The sequence below is a fragment of the Mastigoproctus giganteus genome, chromosome 14 (assembly GCF_048544385.1).
Source record: "Mastigoproctus giganteus isolate SK-2022 chromosome 14, ASM4854438v1, whole genome shotgun sequence".
In the NCBI taxonomy this organism is placed as follows: domain Eukaryota; kingdom Metazoa; phylum Arthropoda; class Arachnida; order Uropygi; family Thelyphonidae; genus Mastigoproctus; species Mastigoproctus giganteus.
In genome coordinates this window covers 37,623,972-37,647,219 of record NC_143588.1, presented here as the reverse complement: position 1 = coordinate 37,647,219, position 23,248 = coordinate 37,623,972, and the positions used below count along the sequence as shown (strand labels likewise).

The 23,248-nt window shown below is 35.9% G+C and overlaps 1 protein-coding gene across 8 annotated transcripts in view; it reads right to left on the bottom strand.

Annotated features, from left to right (window-relative positions):
* The window catches only part of LOC150075069 (paired amphipathic helix protein Sin3a-like), a 718,000-nt gene extending 697,076 nt beyond the window's left edge, over window positions 1-20,924 (bottom strand). For 4 of the 8 annotated variants that reach the window (XM_090389142.1, XM_090389149.1, XM_090389150.1 and 1 more), the window contains exons 1-2: window positions 20,817-20,910; window positions 18,315-18,373 (exon numbers count right to left, since the gene is read on the bottom strand). The gene's annotated coding sequence lies outside the window, so the exon portion shown is untranslated. Of the gene's footprint in view, window positions 1-18,314; window positions 18,374-19,321; window positions 19,417-20,816 lie in introns of those variants that run through there. The other 4 variants (XM_090389143.1, XM_090389148.1, XM_090389145.1 and 1 more) reach the window with 3 other exon arrangements.
* Window positions 20,925-23,248: the final 2,324 nt, after the last annotated feature.

Here is a 23,248-nt window from a genome sequence, read left to right as displayed (position 1 = left end):
TACTACACTCAGGGTAGTGGAGAACGAAAAAGATGTGGAGGTAATTGGGCCGTCAGATATGAAGTTTTCAGATCAGAGCAGCTCATGGGATCTTATCAATGATATACAATAACTTTGCTAGCAGGAAAAAGGAGGTGATTATCCCTTTACATAAGGTGATGGTCAGGCTACCCCTTGAGTACTGCATATAGGTCTGGAAGCTTCATTTTAGACAGGATGTACAACAAAATTAGTGAGGTGAAGAAAGGGGTGCTCTTACCAAGAAAGGCTTAAGTTCTGCAAATTGCAGTGTCTGGAGACTAGACATCTGAGGTGATCTGATTGAGCTGTTTAAGGGTTTGAATAGTTTGATCAAGCTCAATGCTGATGGAATTCTTCCTCTTTCTCAGATTACACACTTGAGTGGGCATAAATTCACAATGAGGAAAGACAGTTTCAGAATAGATGTGCAGAAATTTGCCTTTAGCTAATGAGTGGCTGATTGCTGGAACAAACTTCCACCTGTCATAGTGGAAGTTGATAACTTGAATAAATTCAATGAGGAACTGGACAAACTTTTGGAGAGAATGGATAAGTGAAATGCGATTTTTTTTTTTTTTTTTTTTGGCTGATGCTGTAAATGCTTGCTTTCTTGCATCATATGCTATTACTAATGCTAACTCCAGAAAAAACTAATTCCTGTAATAACACCACTAATAATTTGGACATTAACATTAGTATTGTTAATAATCATTCTTCAGTTGATCTTTACAATAAAAGAGACTCTTTCAACTTTAAAGTAATTTTTTCCATTGGTTTTCCAATATTTCTAATATAGTGTCCACTCTAATGTCATTACCACCCAATGTTATAAATGCTGTCATATGCCATAACTACAATATTTCTATTTCCAACCATAAAAATTTTTTCTTAACCTTACTGGCAATTCTTTTCCTTCAGGATATTGAAATTATCATTTTCGTAAAGCTCTTCCTATAATCAACCATATAAATTTTTTTTTCAAAATCCATTAACTTACTACAGATTTCTCATTATGTGTGTGTGTGTGTGTGTGTGTGTGTGTGTGTGTGTGTGTGTGTGTGTGTGTGTGTGTGTGTGTGTGTGTGTGTGTGTGTGTGTGTGTGTGCGTGCGCGCGCCTTGTATATTTCATTGGGACACACTTTTGGCCTCTAAATTTCGCACTTTTGGATTAATTTGTAACTTTACTTCAAAACGTTTTTCAGATACAATAATACTATCACACTTTGCCCTACTCTATCTGTTTTTCTCATATTATATCTGTTTATCTCACTTTATCAACTTATTTTTTCACATTTTTTCTCTATGCTTATACATTATGTATATAGCATACATTTAATACTTTATGACTACATTTAATATGTCTCTATGCAACATATGCTTTTTTTTTTTATTTTGAGTCTCTACTTAGTTCTAGTTTTGACAAAAATTTTATCACTAGGTGTCACTGTCATATAACTTTATATTTGTATCTCATTGTCATGTGCTCTTCAGTTTTCATTTTGTTTTGTCCTGCATACAGTCATGTTGCCACCTTTTCCTCACATGTCTACAATGTAAGTTATTTTTTCCAAGGCTACTTGCTTTTTTACTGCTTTCAAATCTCTTTACCTTTAAATGGATTGTTTCTAGATATTTGTGTTGTCAATTAAAGTTTTTAATTTCTTGTCTTCATAGTGTCAACTGTAAGGTTCACAGGCCATTTTCGATATAGCCCCTTTTTTGATACTTGCAAAAAAAAAATTTTTATTTTGCTCATAAAATTATATTTTCATTAATTTCGGTAACAATAAATTTTATTCTCATTTTGATTGATGTATATGTTTTTTAGCATTGGCTTGTTGTTTACATCAGAAATGAAGACACATGTTGCTACTTTGCTTGAAATCCTGGCCGTTGAAACCAGACGAGAGGTCAGTTTTGTAAGTTGTGTAGCAACATCCTTATTTTGTCAATTTTGTAATTATTTCTCTCTTATTATACATTTTTTTTTGTTACGTTCTATCTCTGTTTTTTTCACTTTATATTTATATAAAGTTTACTTCTTACATTTCCAAAGCATCTGATAGTGTTCAGCATAAATGTCTTGTTTAGATAAGCTTCCATCTTATGGATTGCTGACTGCTTTTTGCAATTAGGTATCCAGTTTTCTCTCTGAACACTTTAGTAGAGAGGTTAGAAGACAGAGAGCCGTCCACCATCAGTGAGCGATCAGAGAGAAACCTGGATAACCAATTACTAAAAACAGTTGGCAAACCATAAGATGGAAGCCTGTTTAGAAGACCTTTATGCCAAACACGATCAAAAGCCTTTGAAATGTCAAGAGCAACTACTTGTGTTTCACCGAACCTTTCCATTGAAAGTCCATAAATGGGTAACATAAGCCAAAATATCACCAGTGGATCAACACTGATGGAATCCATACTGGTGATCGTTGATCAGACGGAAGGTTTCTAGGTAGTTTAAGAGTTGGCAGTTAATTGATTTCTCCATTACTTTAGGAAGAGTAGAAGTAATTGCAATGGAACAATAACTGGATGGGAGGGATTTGTCACCCTTTATAGGAACTGGCTGGATATGAGCAAATTTAGAGCAAAATATGAGCAAACACCTTTAGAATAAGAAAGTGAAAAAAGGCAGCAAAGAATAGTAGTAAGTTCAGGAGCACAGGTTTTGAGAACAAGTGGAGAAATACCATCGGGACCCAGAGCTTTCTTAGCATCAAGATTTGTCAAAATCCTTCAGACATCCTTTTGACGGAAGACCACAGGAGGCATTGAATGGAGCATGTTGGGAATGGTGGGAGGTGTTTTCCAAGGTCATTAACACATGAGTTGGAAGAAAAATGGGATGCTAGCAGGTCAGCTTTATCCTTGGCTGAAGTGACAACAGAACCATCTGGTTTGGACAGAGGTGGCAGCAGAGATGGGCAAAAGTTGCGGCCAATAGCTTTGGAGAGAGACCAGAACGCTCGGCTACCATTAGGGCAAGAAGCAAGTTTTCTACTCTTAGCCTGTTCAAACCCTAGTTTGGACTGATTAATAACTGCTTTACAATTGTTGCGAGCTTTGGTGTAAGCAGAAAATGAAACTGAAGAATTAGAAACAAACCAATTCCGATATGCAACATTCTTCTCTTGAACAACCTTAGCATTCTTAATTCTGCTCTAACTCCACCTTAGCATTCTCATTTGTGCTGACATTAAAGCTCATTCTTCTTTTCTTCTGACAACCCAGCACTCTGAGCCATATAACATACATAGCCTTACCACCTGTTTGTAAAATTTTGATTTCAGTTTAGTTGGCATCTTCTTGTCTTTCAAACCACCAGACATTTCTCGCCGCTTGGCCCATCCCAATTTTATTCGAATTTGGACATCATGTTCACACCTGCCATTTGTTTCAAGGTACTCGTAGTTGTTAACCCTATTAAGCTGTACACTGCCAATGCTGAGAGTTGTCTCGGTAACCAAAGCACTCCATGTATTCTGTCTTCTTCCTGTAGACTTTTAGACCTCCCTGCTCTAGAACTGTTATCCATCTCTCTAGCTTCTTCTGTACTCTCACTCTCTCTCATGCACAATTGGCCACTAAGCATGATGATCTGCAAAGAGTAAACTGTCAGAGTCATTTCTCTGATTAGTGTGTCCATTATGATTTCAGTTTCAGAATAGAAACGGGCTAAGGGCAGAGCCCTGGTGTAAACCAACATTAACAGAGAAGGCATCACTAACTCCAGCTGCGCTATGTACTCTAGTTCTACTATCCTGGTACATAAACTGGATAAGCTTGACATAGGTCTCAGGAACACAACTCTTCCTCAGACACTTCCTTTTCTAGGTCTATGAAGGCTAAGTGGAGAGCTTGTTCTTTCTCCCTACACTTCTGTTGCAGGACCCTTGCTATAAATATTCCATCAGTAGTGCTTATTCCCTTCATAAAGCCAAGCTGATTCTTGGTAATCTAGTCTTCCAGCTTAACTCTGTCTTCTTTAGACAACCCTCTCTAGCCACTTCATTGTCTGGCTCATTAGTTTGATAGGTCTATAGTTGTTGAAGTCTTGTATGCCTCCTTTCCTTTTATATATTGGTACTATAAGACTCTCCCTCCAAGCATCTGGTATCTTGGATGCTCTCATTATTTCATTCATTAGCCCTGTCATAAATGGGACTCCTCTCTGTCCTAACCCCCTTGAAAATTTCAATGGGTATCATGTCAGGCCCTGCTGCCTTCCCTTACTTCATACTATGCAATGCTAGCAAAATTTCTTCCTCCTTTATATCCTTGACATCCTCATCATGGCCATCTAGCTCCTGTTCTTCTCTAGTGACTGTTTCACTATTCACGATCCCTTTGAAAAAACTCTTTTCTAATCCTGTTTACATCTTCTGTTTTCGTTTCCAACAAATATATATTAACTTAATAATAATAATAATAAAAAAAAAACCTCTTTTTTTAATTTTTGTGCTTCAAAACTATTCCTTATTAAGCTGTAACTCACAATAAGTTTCAAGAAAAGTTTTTCCTTTGCTTCTTATTAAAAATTCAAAAAACCCCCACTACACAAGATCAAAATTCCTGCCACCTAACAATAAATATTCATAAGAGAACCACCAAATTAAATAATCATGGAGAAAGCAATTATTTTTTCCAGCTTCATAATACTCTACAACATAAAAATAAAATTTTAAAATGCCTAATTTAACTGTTAAAAAAAAAAATCTCATTCCTGATAAGCTGTACTCCACTGGTTAAGATGTTGAATAACACAACCCAGATAAGAAAAATAAATCCTTATGACTAATAATAAAAAATTTTATAATACATTCATTATTGTACATAACAGAAACAAAATAAACAACTACATGCAACAATATTAAGAAGCGATCACATCATGAAGCAATTAACTACACAGCTGCCATCTTTTGACTTTCAAAAAGCCAGAGGTCGGGTTACTGTAAGAGATTTTCGTACAAAATCGGTAAAGGAAACAGGAGCTATTTCTGGAAAAAGTTGGAGGAAGACAGAAGATTTTTGGAAAAAGCAGAATCTTTCTTACAGACTTTGGACATGAAATCATTTAACTAACAACACATGCATCTGATATTAAAATACAGCCACAGGAAAAAATACAGTTTACCAGTACAATGTTTTCAAACACTGCCATGCCTAGGATTTCCCTTACTGTAAATTTCTGTTTGGATTGTCTGTTAGACATCAACTAATTCTAATCGCCTCAAGAAAGATACTGTTGAAGACTTTGACCTCTTCAGAAAATGTTTTATTTTCACTAAATGTGGTTCTAAAGAGCACTTCCAAAGCCTCACCAGAAAGAGAAATTTGAACTCAGTTTTGTTTTTTCCACCTTGCTGAATATTCTCTCACACTTAACGCTACTATGAGGAATTTTTAAGATGTTAAGCATAACTTTGGGTAATTTCTTATATTCCAAGCTCCCTTCTGCACTTGTCAGTTACCCAACCAAGGACCACTGATTATCAATTCTTTCTTTTCATAAAAACTACTTGTAGATTCTTGCAATGAAATTGGCAGAACTAAATATGCATAATGTCTATTGCTTCAACTATTTCTTTATCTCCAAGAGGTACTAGGTTTAGTGGATGAGTGTTTCCTACACAAGCATGTTACAGACAAAAGAGATTGTAGCACATTTAATCTGATTATCAGCAGCGGCTCTTAATGCATAAACAATCTACAGATAAAAAACACCACATGGTGTCTTTTATTTATACAAGAAGACGTGGGATTTTACCAAAATTTGTGATTACTGTCAAGGGCAAAATGGAAGGGGTTTTGTAAAGGTGACTACAGTTAGTTCAGACAGTGTTCAGAGGCTATACAGTGGAACCAACTAATGATGTTATTAACAGCAAATTCTAAATCAGAAGCATTCAGGGAAATAATCATAGAAGCTACTAGACTTTTCATACCAACTAAGAAATATAAAACATAGACCCTAAAGGATGTCATATGAAATAATGAGACTCGTGACAAAGAAGAAAAATGCATGGGATGCATATAAATTATCAGGTGATACAAATGCCTACAATAGATATAAAATAATATGCAATCAAGTCACAAGAAGATTAGGCAGGCTAGCACGTTATGAATCCCCAGCAAACAATGTAAAGTAAAACTTCTTTACATCCTTTGGCAAGGCTTCTTTACTTAGGTAAACACTGGAAGGAAGGGGATGAATAACATTAGTCTACTTGATATCAATGATTTAATTGTTGATGATCCATCTCAAGTTGCAGACATACTGAATAGGTATTTTGCATCAACATTCATACACGAGCAATTCTTTAGGGAAGGGAATGCCAGAAGTTTATCAGACTCTAACAGGTAGCTAAATGATTTTGTGATAACTGAGGGGAAATTCAAAGAGAAATTGTTGAAGCTAAACATAAAAAAGGAACCTGGGGTGTATGGGACATATCAAGTATATTAAGGGGGGCAGCAAGGGAGATAGGCAAACCTTAGCTATAATTTTGAGAGTCTTTGGATACAAGGGCACCCTATGAACTGGAGATATGCAAATGTATCCCCAATTCACAAAAAGGGAGATCAAAAGGTGACATGAGCAACTACAGACTTGTTAGCTTGCCTTCTGTTCTAGAGAAAACAATGGAGTCGCTACTTAAAAGTAATGCAAGACTATCTAGACAGAAATGTAGTTAAAATGCAGTTGCACCATGGATTTCTGAAGTAATGATCTGGATTTCTGAAGCAACTAATATGACTAGATACTATCAGACTGGTCAGGAAAGCTATAGGGATAATCACCACCTAGAGAAATGTTATCCCTGTGATGCAGTATCAAAAAATCTGGATACAAAAAATATTTTTGACATCAAACACTTAGATTTCAGAAATATTTTTTTGATACTGTTGCACATTAAAGAGTGTTGTACAAATTGGAACGGGATGGCATTAAGAAGTTGTTGTTTTCCATATTTATTAAAATGATATTACAGTGGAATCTCATTAATACAATGTTAAAGGGACCTAAATTTTCACGTTTTGTAATAACAAGGTCCCCCAAAAGTGTCAAAATTTTACTTTTTTTTTTTTGGTATATACTGTATATCTAAGAATAATAACAATATCAAAAATAAATTAATAAAATAAAAACAAAAGCCTTGTCTAACAATACAGTCATAGGAAAAACATTTTTTAAAGATTTTATTTTATTTGTAAGATAAACTAAAAGAAAAGCAATATTAACAGAAATGAAAATACTGTACAGTATATATTTTGATATATAGAATATTTTTGTATCACAGTAAAAAAAATTACACAATCTTAATATAAAAGGAGACATACAAACCATTAACTTTTTAATAAATTAATCTAATTTAAAGAAAGAATCCAATGTTGTTTGCACAGTTTTTGTCCTGTGTGCATTTTTAACTACAGCACAGATGTTATCAAATGCAATAGTTTTTTTTTTATCAACGTTACTGCAGGCCAACACATTCTCTATTATGTTCAATGCATTTTGGGCATCTTTTTTAGATGGCAGTGTGTGCGCACTTCTTCACTTTCTCTGTTGCTGGTAACAAAAACATCATCATTTTGTTTGGTACCCAGCAGCTCTTCTGGTGTTGGCATTGCAGTGGTAGCAACTTCATCATCCACCATCACAAACTCTTCAAATTCGCCAACAAAATCCATATGCTCCTTCAAATTCCTCCATTCCTCACTGTTGCTATCACATTTGTCTGCTGGACCATGTTTTTCGATGATGTTCTCTCCAAAGCCACTCTTTCTGAAGCAGTTGATTGTTACACTTGAAGTAATACTTTCCCAAGCAATAACAATATTATGGATAGCATCCAAGACATTCCAATTTGTCTGCAAATTGTTCCCTCCTTCTATGTTGCGGATCAAGTACCTTATCAGGTGGACTCTATATGCTCTCTTGAGGTTATAAATAATGTCTTGATCCAGTGGTTGCATTAAATTGGTGGTATTGGTGGGTAAAAACAACAGCCGCATATTTGTCAACTTAAGTGTCTCGGCAGAATGTGCTGTAAAACAGTCTAAAATCATCAAAATGTTCCTTTTTTCTGAAGCCATTCTTCTGTCCAATTTTGATAACCAAAACTGAAAAATTTTGACCGTAAGCTAAGCACTTCTATTGGCCTCATTATCACAGGGAAGTTGGTTAACTGCTTTAAAACGTCTTGGCTTGGAAAACTTACCAATCACAAGTGGGCGTAGTTTTGTACTGCCATCTGAATTGCAGCATAACAGAACAGAGAGTCCTCGTTTACTTAATTTTGACAAGTCTCCTCAAACAACAAATGTTTTGTTTGGCAGCAAATTATAAAATAAACCTGTCTCGTCAAGATTAAAAATATTCTTTGCTTCATATTTTTCAAGGATGGACCATACAGAACGCAACCAGTCTGTAGCCTTTTCTTTGTCGACTAATCCAGACTCACCGCAAACATTTTGCGAAACCAAGTTATTCCTGCTTTGGAGCCAGCCACTATTGCATTTGAAGTTGCTAATCCCATGTTGCTGAACTAGATAATTTGCCTTTTCTTGCAAAATTGAACCTGATATTGGCAAATTAGATGCACGTATTTGTTGGTACCAGTCGAAAAGTTTTGTTTCAAGCTCCTCATTTCGCACCACGAATTCGTTTCCTGTTTTTCATCACTGCTCCATTGTCACACACTTCTTCAAGCCTTTTTCGGTTTTTCAGTATTGTTTTTTTTTATTTTTAGGAGCATTAGCAACTAAGGCCATATTGCTCCGGGATATGCAGTGGTCATTCCCTGACCTTTCCGCATCCTCCGTATTTGGTGGTGACGGGCTCGAACCCCAGTCTAATCAAGAAGCGTGTGCTACGCACTGCTGCTCCTTCCCACCTGGCTACGGAGGAGCCTTTTCAGCATTGTAGATAAAGTAGGTAAAGGGATGTTGTATTCCTTTGCAATGTCCGTTTTGCTTCTTTCCATCCTATCAGCCTCTTGTATAATTTTTAGTTTAATTTCCAAGCTTAATTCCGTCCATCTACGTTTTGTCATCATAACACTGCTAGATAAGATTTAATATAATGAATTTAAAGACACAAGTTCCGAAAAAGACATCAGCTCAGATAAAATTGCACAAAAAATATATTGCTGTATACGATAGCAAAAGACTCTTTGAACTGGAGTAACAATTGCAACTGACCTTTTTCCCGTGGAGAGCGAGGGCATGCATGTAAACAACTTAGAAAAATTTTTTTTTATTCTTTTGTTAATTTAATAACTCATCCTTCAGAAAGATGTTTTTCAGAGTGCACTTGATGTTGTAGCTACCATAAACTGCTTTTATTTACGCAAAACTAATTTCTAACAAGTCAGTGCCATCCTTCGGGAAGTAGGGAGCCAAGTGGCCGGGAGCAATAATCGGATTGCTCTGCCAAGATTTGTATTAAAAATACAAAATGAATATTTATTTCTAATGGAGTGAAAAAGAACTTTGTAATACATATTAACCAAATTTGGTAATAAACAAAAATATTTACATAGAAAAGCCTATCCTTTCGCAGAGGAATGGTATGTGCTTCGTATAAACGAGTACTTGGTATAAACCAAGTTTGTATTAATGAGATTTTACTGTATATTGATAAAAGCAGATGATATGAAGATTGGCAAGGTGATTAATGATAGTATTCAGGGTATGCTATTGCATCAAGGTCTATAAAAATTAGGCATAAGGGCTGAAAAGTGACAAATTAAGTTCAAAATTCACAAATGTAAAGTACTGCACATGGGTAGTAGTAATTCCAGATTAACCCACCAACTGGTCATACTACACAGTGTAATGGAGAATGAAAAAGACAATTTTCTGAGCAGTGCTAACTGGCTGCTAGGGCAACTCATGGGGGTTTTGTTATTAAAACACAGGAATTTTTTCAGAAGGGATAAGGAAGTGATTATCCCATTTTATAATTCAAAGGTTAAGCCACATCTTAAGTACTACATACAGGTCTGGAAGCATCAGTTTAAGAAAGATCTCTGGATCTCTTAGAATGGGTGCAGAGAATAACAACCAGCTATTCTCTGCACCCATTCTAAGAGATCACAAAACAAAGTGATACACTTACCATAAAAGGCTTCATTTCTGCCAATTGTGAAGATCTTTAGGAAGGACATGGATCTGTTGGAACAAGTGCAGAAAAGAACAATACAATTAGTAAGATGGATAAAAAGGTGCTCTTCCAGGACCAAGAAAGGCTTCAATTCTGAAAATTGGACATGTCTAGAGAATAAACCATTATGAGATCTTATTGAGTTGTTTAAGGCTTTGCATGGATCAAGTAAATTCATTGCTGATGGAATTCCTCCTATTGCTCAGAATACTGGAAGGAGTTTGGAAACAAAGTTATATTGTGTGGCTGGGCATTACGGCACCTCTTCATTGCAGGATAGTTTTTGAAATAATTTTGCATTTTTTTTTTTAAAGTTAATATATAGTTTGAATTCCTTCAGTCACATAGGTTAATTTATTTTTGCATTTAGGTACATATTGGTAAGCTACAACTTAATATTAAGATGGCCTTTGTTATTGATATTTTGGCAGGAATTTCATAACTTTCGTTTGATAACTTAAAATTAAATTCAGTGGTGGTTAAAGTTTTGCAACCAGTTTAATTTCTGCAATACTTTGTGTTAATTTAAATTCTATAATACACCAATGGGCCAAAACGTTATGACCAGCGAGGCATTATGCAAATCGCAGTAACTACAGGTGAATACGGCACGTGCACGAGTTGGGACACGGTATAAAAAACACCTGATACTGAGCTCAGTTAATCAGTGTTACTCTTGTTCTTCAGATGGGAAAGGCAGCGAACTTAAGCGAGTTTGACAAAGGCCAAACTGAAATGGCCAGATGACTCAGTCAGAGCATATCTGAAACGGTACGGGTGGTGAGATGCTCACAGTCAGCCGTGGTTAGTACCCACCGAAAATGGTCCGAGGAGGGGGGAACCCTCGAACCGTCAGCGAGGTGTTGGACGACCACGGCTCATCGATACTCGAGGTGAGCGAAGGCTCTCCCAGATGGTACGTGGCAACAGAAAGGCGACTTTGCCACAGTTCGCCAGTAATTGGAAGGCTGGTGTCAGGAGTAATGTGTCACAACACACACACAGCACATCAAACACTGCTGAAAATGGGGCTGTGTAGGCCACTCCAAGTGCCCATGTTAACCACAGTTCACCAGCAACAGTGCCTATAATGGGCACACGAGCATTGAAACTGGACCTTGAGTGATTGGGAAAAGGTCGTCTGGTCTGATGAATCACATTTCCTGTTGCAACATGTGGATGGCCAGGCACACTTGCATCGTTTACCTGGGGAAATGATGGTGACTGGATGCACCGCAAGATGAAAACAAGCTGGTGGGAGCGGTGTCGTGCTTTGGGCGATGTTCTGCTGGGATACGGTCTAGTCATACATGTGCCGGGCACTCTGATGTCTACTACCTACCTAAATATCATTGCTGACCAGATTGTTCGAGACTGGTTCACGGAACATCAGGAAGACTTCCAGATATTGCCCTGACCTCAATTCCACCGGGTATCTGTGGTTTGTGTTGGAACAGCAACTCCGATCTGCGGCGTCTCAATCATGGACCTTACAGGAATTAAAGGATCTGCTGATTATGTTGTTACAAGACACAGTTAGAAATCTTGTAGTGCCTCACCGGGTACGAGCTGTTTTGGCTGCATGTGGAGGACCAACATCGTATTAGGTAGGTGGTCATAATGTTTTGGCTCATCGGTGTATATTGTAAATTTAAATTTAGAAGTCTTTCTAAATTTCAAATTTTACCTAAATAATAGTTGTTACACAATCCACTTACAATACCACGTCCAAGGACATTGTGACTCACAGGAAATGCCTGTAGGTATTTCCAGTGTGTCACAAGTTCATCAATTGTATAGCCTGTGGCATGTATTCTAGGGTGGGTCTAGCAGGCAAAACTAGCTCAACTAACGATTCTTTTTTTTTTTTTGTACCTGATGTAAGGATTGTACAAATCTCAAATTGGTACAATGCAAGAAAAATCTTAGTCACTGAAGAAACAGGTTCTTGCCCTAGAGGCAAATGTAACTAGGAGATTGTCAAGAACTCACGTCCTGCCAAGTGATGCACCCCAGGACCGAGAAGAGAACAGTCAAGTGCATACTGCTCTGGCTGAAGGTGATTTACTTTCAGTGGGAGATTCTATTGTCAGGAAAAACAGGTAACATTTTTTGTAGTTAAAAATAGGTGGACCAGAAATTAGGCTGTGTTTGCAAGGAGCAAGAATTAACCAACAGATTGTCAGATTTTAAGGGGTGGGAGGGGTAAAGACAGAATTATTAATCATATGGGGACCGACAATATTAAACAAATATGACCAGTTGTTGAATAAATATAAGGCAATGCTGAAAAATGATGCAAGTTAGGTCAGAATGTGTATGTGTCTTCAATTCTGCCCAGACATGACAGGAGGGATTATATGCTCAAAGCTTATGGATTAACTCAACACTTGAGAGAATTTGAAACCCTCGATGGGGACATTTTCATCAGCATGGTCCACACATGAAGGTAGAAGGAATCTCTTTTGTAGAGATAGTATTCATTTGAACAAAGGTGTCACAAGGATTTTTCCCAGTATCACTGAGGATATGTTAAGGGTTCAGATAAACTGCTAGTTGAGGGGTGGGGGGATAATAATGATCCACGTTTATCTGATAATATCAGTTAAAATAACACTTGCACTCACCTGAAGAATTCTTGTTTGTTGCCATAACAGCCAACGTTGGCAAGATGTTCTGAGGGTAGGAACAATCCAAATGAGTGGGAAGAAAAAGCTAGGACAACAAGCCTAAATAATTCAATGGGTGTAATGTCAGATTAGTAAACTACAGAAGAATACTTATTCTTAATTGTATCTACAGTAATGTCAGGAGTGTTGTCAATAAAATGGCTGAATTTGAACTCCTGGTTAAAAGTTCAAACTAATGCTGACATACTGTAATAGGGATAACAGAAACAAGGTGCCACCCAGAGACAAGGTGCCACTTGTCATCCCATGACAAGTTCCACTATGGTATGTACAGAGTATTTAGGAAAGGTAGGTGTGGGATCAAGCTTCTTATAAGAAGCAGCCTGAGAACAAAAAGAGATTTTGCTGAATCGGTGTAGTATGAGTTAGCTGGAAGCAAGGGTATAATGAGAGGTGGAGTAATCTGCAGACAAGAACATTGTGAAGAGTACAACAGGAGTTTCTACACAGAGATGAAATGGGCAAGCAAGCATGAATGTCTAATTATGGGTGACTCCCATCTGTCCCAGATGGAATGGAATAAGTGGGAGGAAAACTCACCATGGAGAAAAAATTTTTTAAATAAATTAGAAATAAATAAATTTTCTTTTTATACTCCAAGATGACCACATGGTCAAGGAGTGTTAAAAGTAAAGGCGTGGGTTTTAATTTCAGAAGAAGGGTCGATGACAATTTAAGGTGCTATATGGCATCTATTAATTGAGCGGATTGCAGAGCGAGGGTGAATACATTTGAATTATGCAACAGCTATAAAATAAAAATCACAGAGATCATAAACATATACATACGATTAAGAAAAGATTGCATGAGGAGGATGTTGAAATATATGAATGCAGATCTGGCCGGTCTAATAGAGCAGAAAAATGTAGCATGGGGTTAATTACAGAGTGACAAAAGGTTCTGAAGCCTACAACAGCTACAAGTTGATCTGTAATAGAACCACAGATAAGGTTAGAGAGGCTAAGACAGCGTGTGAAAACGCACTGGGGACAAGGAATTTGGTTGTAATCATGTACATGATTACAACAAAAAAGCAATCGAATCAGGTAAGACACTTGTGTACTGGATATGAGAAAGTCTTAGATAACCCAGTTGATGTTGCTGAATTAAATAGGTAGTTTGAATCGGTATTCACTGATGAAAGATCCTTCATACTGAAAAGAGGCTGTGCAAGTGCAGCTAAACCATATGAAATTAGTGATTTCATAATTATAGATGATGTTTATTAGAATAACTTTTGAGCTTAAAACACTCTTGGAGTTGATGGCATATACCCAGTTAAAAAAAGCCTCCGTAGCCAAGTTGTCAGGGGCAGGAGTGCAGTAGCATACACTGGGTAGACTGGGGGTTCAAGCCCTTGACTGCTAAATACGGTTGATCTACCAACCTGCACTGCACTGGACCAGAGTGGCAGATTATGGTCCATTTCCCTCAACATGAATTGTTGGGTAGGCTTCCATCCTGCAGTGGGTTGATAATGGCTGCAGATTTATTTATTTATTTTATTTACTCAGTAATTTTGAGGGAGGTCACCAGAAAGTGTATTGAACCAGTGAGGTTAATTATGAGGGCATCTTTGGACTAGAGAGAAAGATTCCCTTGAATTGGAGAAGTGCCAACATATGACAAATGCATAAAGGCATTCTAAGGGTGAAGTCATTCACTACAGACTGGTTAGTCAAACTTTAGGGGTAGAAACAATGATTAAGAGTGCAATCTAGGGACAGAAATGCCCGAAGACACAACATGGTTTTGTTAAGAGAAAATCATGTTTAACTAACCTAGTAAGCTATTTTGACAGTTACTCATGAGCCAGATGAAGTAAACAATTTCAACAGTATATTTGGATTTTAGCAAAATTCTGACTTCAAGAGAAGTTACTGTATAAACTGGAACATGTTGGGATTACTGGAAACATTCTAATATAGATTGCTGTGCGGTAAGACTGGTAGAGTTGTTAATGATCGGTGCCAAGCAACACTTCTTCAGAATGACTTGAACAGGCTTCAAGAATGGTCAGCTATGTCTTTATGTAACAAAATGCAAGATCTTAAACTTGGGTAACAGCAACCCCAAAATAAATTATGCCTTAGTGTAATCAAATTAAAAACAGTAGAGGAAGAAAGGGACCATGGTGTCCTATCAATGATTTATCAAACATTATCCTGTAGAGATAGGGACAGTGTTCTCCTCAGGACCTATCAAATGGGTGCACCGCCCAGCTAAAATTTAAGCGATTCTCGCGGTATCATATGGTACTGCTCACTGATCTCGATCAATATTAATTTGAACATACTATGCGATCAAGATCAGTGCAACAGGAGCCTATGTTAATTTATGCAACTAATTTTTGCTCTGGATCGCTTAAGTCACACTTATAAATAACAGAAAATTTTATAATATTGCGAAGCATTACACTTCCCCGCTCGGCTACTTCATAATGCCACCTGGCAGGCAAAATTTTCTGGGGAAAACACTGAGGGAGGTCATAATCTCACCGTATAAGGCAATTTTAATACCAAATAAGGAATACTGTGTACAAGTATGGAGACCTCATCTGAAAAAAGACAATGAGCTTCTTGAAAGGATTTAAAAAATGGGCAAATTGCATTGTGAGAACAACAAAAGGATGTCCATACAAAGAAATACTCCAATTAATGTGATACAGTTGGTAACCTCAGAAGGATCTGATTGAGGTTCATAAGACTCTGAGAGGGTCCAGTAAAATGAATGAAGGCAGTATCTTCACTGTTACAAAAAATTCCAGAACTAGGTGTTATAAACTCAAATTACTGGGGAAGAGGTTTAGATTAGACCGTATAAAAATTTCTTTTAGCCGGCAACTCGTTGATTACTGAAACAAATTGCCTCTACACACGGTTGTGGCTGACAGTTGGAAGAAATTAAAAAATCAACAAGACAGTTACCTACAAGAGGAAGGCGGTGCTAATTTACTGTTTCTTATCTATTTATTTTTTGGCCAGTGCATCAAATGCCTGTGGCTTCCTTGCGCTATATGGCTAATACTAATACTAAATACATGAGGGGAAATAAATTCAAACCAGGGAAGGATGGTTGCACAGGATAGATGTGTGGAAGTTTGCCTTCAGCCAGCACCCAGGTAGTTGATTATTGGAACTAGCTGTCATAAAATTCAAGGAAAAACTAAAGAAACTATTAAACGGGTTGGGTAGGTGGTATAAGTAAGGGTGTTGTTTTTTTTGTTTTTTTTGACTGATGCTGTATAGCTTGCTATCTTGCTCATTTGTCACTACTAATAATAATGCTAATTTGTCCACAAAATACTTGAAATTTGAAAACGAGCACTGCCAATACTGACACTGAAGAAATTTATACTGTCATTTACGAGAACATTTTTAAATGGAAACTTGGACACGTACAACAGTAAAGACTATATGAAAGAACTCTAAAGGGCTTCCTTGCTGAACAAAAATGGATCTTCGTTTCTTTTAAACTAGCTTGACCTCAGTAATAGAAGCACCTATGACTAAATTATTATCATCCTACCCATTTAGTGTGCTATGTTAATTTACTTCCAAAATGGAAGCGGAAGATTTCGAAACAGTTGGTATGAGAAACTTACATAACATAACATAAGAAATTTTCTGCACATATCTAGGAGTAATTGTATACAAATGTAACGTAGATTGGATTAAAGTGCTATGTTAGTATTTTCAAAGGTTGGCACAACATGCAAACAAGCAAATTGCTTTATTCGACCAAAGAATGAACATGAAGAAACTTTCCACATAAGTGAAGATAACGTGCTCAGAGCTATCAATCTGTTGAAACCTTTTCAAAATTGATTTCTTCCTTACTTTTCTTGGAATTCATTAATCAGTCTTCTAACTGGACACAATTAAGTGCCACCCACTAGTGATCACTTGTACTCCTCTAATTGGTAACTCTGAAAAGTGCTCATACAGTTTATTCCACAATTCCTTATCTCTTTTTAAAAAAACTTGTCAGAGGTTGCCACTGTTCTACCAATCTAATTATATTTTTATGACAGTCCCTATATACATACACATGCTTCAAAATATATTTTTTTTTTACCATGATAACATGGATTAACTGAAATCCTTTAAATCTATCCACTTTCACAGGAAGGCATACAAACCCTTTTCAGCACACAAATTGATGAGATGACAAGGACAGATTAGTACCACATGCTCAACTCTAATTTTAGTAACCTTGCTACTAGATTTTTGGTCTACCATAACAAGGAAATTATCAACACTAAAGTGCAAGGAATTCTTTTTAAAGGAATACAACATGCTTTCAGGCTGTTCAGAAGGTACCCAATGTTGTCCCCTGTAGAGAAACCTTCTAATGATGACAGTGAGCAAAAGCCACTTTGATCTGACTCCCCCCCCCTTTTTATATAGGAAATGTGACAACAATGGGATACAGCATTGCATCACTTCGATTACTGCCATCTATAGCAATTGAAAAGAGCACATTTTTTAGAGCCATCACGTCCTCTTCTTTTCCTCCTCTGCACAAGTTCACTAACAGTGACCACTATTTTTTTTTTTTTTTTTTTTATTCCATAAATGTAGTTTTCTGCTATTTCACTATTGGGAATCATATTTCTAAACACAACACAAAACTCATAGGAAGACTATGTTCTAGGATCATATTTCTAAACACAACACAAAACTCAGAGGAAGACTATGTTCTAGGATAAATGATGCAAATAAACATTTGGACTTTGGCATATATAAAAATATCATCATCACTATGAAATGCTCTTTCTACATTTCCTTCTACACAATACACACTGGTCCTTCCTTATTTGTTTGCAATGTTCAATTACACTGTGTTTCTTGCCACTTGAAACTGATGATGGAAAAACATACGCATCTTGTCTTCTGAAATTTTACATCATACTTCTTTGGCATCTTACTGAAGTAAATTATTAAGTACCTTTGCACCACACAAGCACGATGAAACACTGTTTCTTTCAACACAGACATGCCTGCATTGCATGAAACATGCAGGGCAATTCTTTAACACAGCATTTTTTTGAAAATTCTGAATTTAACAGCTTTTTTTTTTGCTTTTTTTTCTTTGGAAAAAAAAAAAATGAAGAAAAACTGTTATAACAGCAAGAAAGAAAAATGATCAAAATGACAGATTCTCTATCATAAATCCAGAGTTGGCAGCTATGCAAGTGAAATAAACTATATGAAATGTAAATCTTCTACAAATTATAACAAATGTGCATAATTCTTTACACAATTCCAAATAGGCATGCTTGTTAACTTTCTACCTGAATTACACAAATTAGAAGATAAATGAAACTCAATGAAAACTCCAGTCTCTGAAAGACTAAGTAATATAATGTACATCAAATTATATAATTTTAACTATATTCGTAATGTATTTAAAATGCTAAAAGTTCATACTATTTTTTGCTCCAGAGGAAGAAATCCATTTATCCAGAAGTAATAACTGCACCAGACACCTATAGAAAAGTGGTTAAGTAAAAAAAATAAATAAATAATTAAGAAAAAAACTTATTACTGCCAGTTGAGTATTTTAAACAGTAAAAAATCAAACTTGCATTAACATAAAAAAGTGATTATTAACCTATGGAAATGGCTATGCAAATTATAAAAGTTTATAAAGAGTAAAATCCAGATATATTTAAATAAATTTGAAATTAACTTTTGATGAAACAATCTCTATATTACACAAGTCATATTAAAAATAAGGGGTAAAATAATTTAAATTGGAAAAAGGAAAAGTAAACTCCTTTTCTACTCTGACAACATAATATTCATCGATTGTAATCTTTTATGTACTAAAACTGCTCTTACAGAAATATATTCATATCACATAAATTACATAACACTAACTGTTTATTATTACTGTGAATGATACTTGTATAAACAAAATGGTATATAAGTTAACTATATTATGTATGTGTACCCATTTCTCTCTGACTAATAAAGCAATCAAACAGAAATTCCAATCTCTATTAACTGTAGTTCTACATATTACATATACAATTTTATGAATCCTTTTGGCGGGGGAGGAGAAGATAATAATACAATGGCATATTCTTCACAAATAAAGTGGGCATGGACACAACTTCTTAAAGGTGAAAACACCAACATAATATATATATAACGATAATCACTGGTCAATAGAAGCGATGTACTTCACATCTAATAATATACATTTCATCTTCATAGTGGAGACTAAAAACCGACTCAGTAAACTCGCTCAATAAGCCAAAAGACGTTTAGAGTAATTAGTAATAGAAAACAACACCCAAGAAATCAAATTGTGGGAATGAAATATGATTCGATAAAGATACTTGGCATGCATGAAAGTCAATGTAGTGATACTGCAATTTAGCATCAATAAATGTCTGGAAACATCTCATAATTTCAAAGAACTAGCTTACCTTATTAAAATACATTTACAGAATTTCTCTGTATTTAACGTTTGTATTTTTAACACATATAAATATTCGTTTATTTACACACAACATCAACCACTTATTTACATTCCCAAAACGAACACTGCACACAGATTTACACTCGTAAACCATACAAGCGAATATGGCCGCGCAGAAAACGCAAACAGTCGTGACGAGAGTGGACGCAACCATACGTGGTTTCACAGAGGGGAGATAAGGTTAATTTGAAAGAAAAAAAAAAAGGTTTCCACTGCGTCAAAATCGCTCTAAAACTACTAGTTTACAATCATACGGTACACTTAAGACGAAATTAACACTGAACTGCTTTCATGATCATTACTCACAAATCAAAAAAACATTACGCTTATTAAAATTTAAGATTTACAGTACAAACGAGTGACAACCACTATTTCAAAAAGAAAATGTTTAGGAAACACTCCCTATGTTTTAACTCTATGTCTAGGATGTAATAATAGATCTTATGTAAAAATGAATAAAACAATAACTAGCATCGTTGTAAGATCTCAAGTAATTCCACGTTTGGAAATAGAAAATAAGACTTCAGTTATATTATTTAGCAACCGAAGCTATAAAATAAGGTATATAATATTAAAATATTCTACATATAAACACTATCAATAATCTGGTTCAGATGGGTTAGTATAGGTAGGCCATTTCCCAAATATGCCTCACATTTCTCATCCAAATTTGTTTTATATATGCAATGTAACTTGTTTAAAAAAATATATAGATGGCTAACACGTGGCTAATTACTTTTCGAAAAAAAATTACCGTATGATAGTAGTCATCGCTGTAAACAGTAAAGTTTCAAAATTACACACACGCATATATATATATATATATAAACACGCGCATGCTAAAAAAAACTATAATATATATATTTATTAAAAATGTGAATTTATAATATATCTGGGCGCATTTATGAATCTATTGTTATCTGTATCTTTCACTCTTAATCGGTATACATATATATTTTTTTCTGAAACATTGGCATGTATGTGTAAGTATATATACATACACACATTTGTAAGTTTTCGCTCTCTCTCATATATATATATAATTATTACTACGTATAGGAATATATATATGTTTATGAGATATTTAAATGTTTATGGTCACACAAAAACACATGCATCCATGAAGTCCCACAAAAATATGTCAATTTTATAATTACAAGCTAACCGTTTTTACTTTGTCATGTTCATCCACTTAATCTGGTTATAATTTGGTCCTCTGAGAATGCTAAAAAGGATACTGTTGGGATGGACTTTCAAAAGATTTAAATAGCTATAGCATTTACACATAGCTGTCAGTTGTACTAAATAAACAAAACTGTAATAATTACAGACAGCTGGCTATATCAAAATAGTAGCAGACGGCATAGGAAACTATTTAGCATGTGAGTTTTCGTAATCTGTATTTAAAAATATTACAGTGCTTAAGAAAAGTAAATATTCACCATTACCCAGCTCACATTTATTTAATGATATTGTCTTCGATTTCTCTGATGGAATATAAGCTTATATACAAGACGCACTTATTACACGCTCACTCCGCCATAGAATAACCAATCGGTCACAATCCAACGTCACAAAACTTGGAAGAACGCCAAACCAATCATCGATGGATTTCCCTGCCTTCCAAAATTTCCGCGGGAAGAAATTATTTCACCATCTAGCGGCCATTCTATTCAAATAAATTTAAGGCACATTATTTCCACTAATACAAATAAACTAAGGTTCACGTACATATAACCAATACTGAATATAGCAAGAGCTTCTTGAGAATATAGTTCTTTTAAGAATGAGGAGAGCTGCTTAAAAAGAAGCCCTTGTCAAATGTGAAAACAATAACTAGAAGTCATCTGGTTAGAATAAATGCACATATGATTTTAAAATGCATTCAAATTCGATCTTATCGAAAAAATTCAAACCGGCATGTCCATTTTTAAATTTTATTATAACTAGAATAAAAAAATAAATTTTAGTAAATGCATGCTAATTCATAACAGCAGTAGCACTTTGGCTCAAAATATATATTAAAAAACAGTTTCTTTAAACATATACATATACATATATATATGAATAGAAAAAGTATATATATATGTATGAAGAAGACACTAAAATTATGACTGACACCGCAATGCTATTTCCACCTTGGTCGTCTCTTCAAAATTCCATTTGGTTTATTTTTTCTATTGTTACATTTATTTTAATTTCGATCCCTTTCTTCCTCCCCCCCTTTCAGTCGACACGTATATCGCTCCCAGGGTACACCGTATTTTCATTAGTCTAATTCTAAACATACACCAGGGGCTCACATCTGGTGAGTATGGGCTAGGCACACCTAGGGTTCTGAGCTGGATATCATCCTTCTTCTCTTTCTTGTTGATTCCCTTGTACTTCTCTCTCTCTCTCTCTCTCTCTCTCTCTCTCTCTCTCTCTCTCTCTCTCTCTCTCTCTCTCTCTCTCTCAGGGTAATTCAGAATTTTTTTAGCTGGTGCAGCAAAAGCCTCAGGCTTCCTTACACCATATAGATAATATTAATAATAAAAAAATAATAATAATAATACCTACTTACTATATTTTATATTAATAATAAATATTCTTTATAGGTATGGTTATATATTAGCATTAGTAGAGGCATTTGATGCAAGAAAGCAAGTTTATGCACCATCACCTTCACCCTTCTGTTCGTTCAAAATACCTGTCCAGCTGAGCCTTAAACTTATTTAGGCTATCAACCTCCACTACAAGGGATGGAAGTCTGTTCCACCAACCAACCAACCACCCGCTGGCTAAAGGCAAATTTCCGCACGTCTATCCTACATCTGTCTTTCCTCAATTTGAATTTATTCCCTCTCAGGTGATTATTCTCAGCTAGAGGAAGAATCCCATCAGCATTGAGCATGCTCAAACCATTCAAGGCTTTATACACCTCTATCAGATCACCTCGCTGGTGCCTAGTCTCCAGACACTGTAATTTGCAAAACTTAAGCCTTTCTTCGTAAGAGCACCCCTTTGTTCCATTCACTAATCTTGTTGTCCTTCTCTGTACTCGTTCCAGCAGCTCTACATCCTTCTTGAAATGAGGCCTCCAGACCTGTATACAGTACTCTAGGTGTGGCCTGACCATTGCCTTATACAAGGGAATAATTACCTCCTTATCCCTGCTGGAAAAATTCCTCTATATATCATTGACAATACTGCATGAGCTACTCTTGCAGCCCGTCTGCACTACTCAGAGAACTTCATATCTGCCTGCACAACCACCCCCAAGTCACTTTCATTCTCTACCATTATCAGTGTAGTACCACAGAGTTGATAAGTTGCTCTGGGGTTGCTGTTTCCCATGTGTAGTACTTTACATTTGTCAATGTTAAACTTCATTTGCCACCTCTCAGCCCATCTCCTCAACCTTTGCAGATCCTGCTGCAGCAGCATAGTGTCAGTAGTGTCCTTGACAACCCTGACTACCTTTGTATCGTCTGCAAACTTGGACATTAAGCTTGATATACCATAATCAATATCATTTATAAATACAGAAAACAATAATGGACCCAACAGTCAGCCCTGAGGGACTCCACTAATAACATTAGTCCACGATGAGCAGTGTCCATTGATTACCACTCTCTGTCTCCTCCCCCTCAACCACCCCTTTATCCATAGCAGCAATTTGCCTCCAATGTCACACTGCTTCAATTTGTGCAGCAGTCTTCCATGCGCAACAGTATCAAAAGCCTTTGTAAGAACCAAGTATATAAAATCAAAGCTATTCCCTGCATCCAGTTATTTTGTGACTGCATCATAGTATCCAATCAAATTGGTCAGGCAAGACTTCCCCTTAACAAAACCATGCTGTGTCCGAGCTATAACTGAAGTCTTGTCTAAA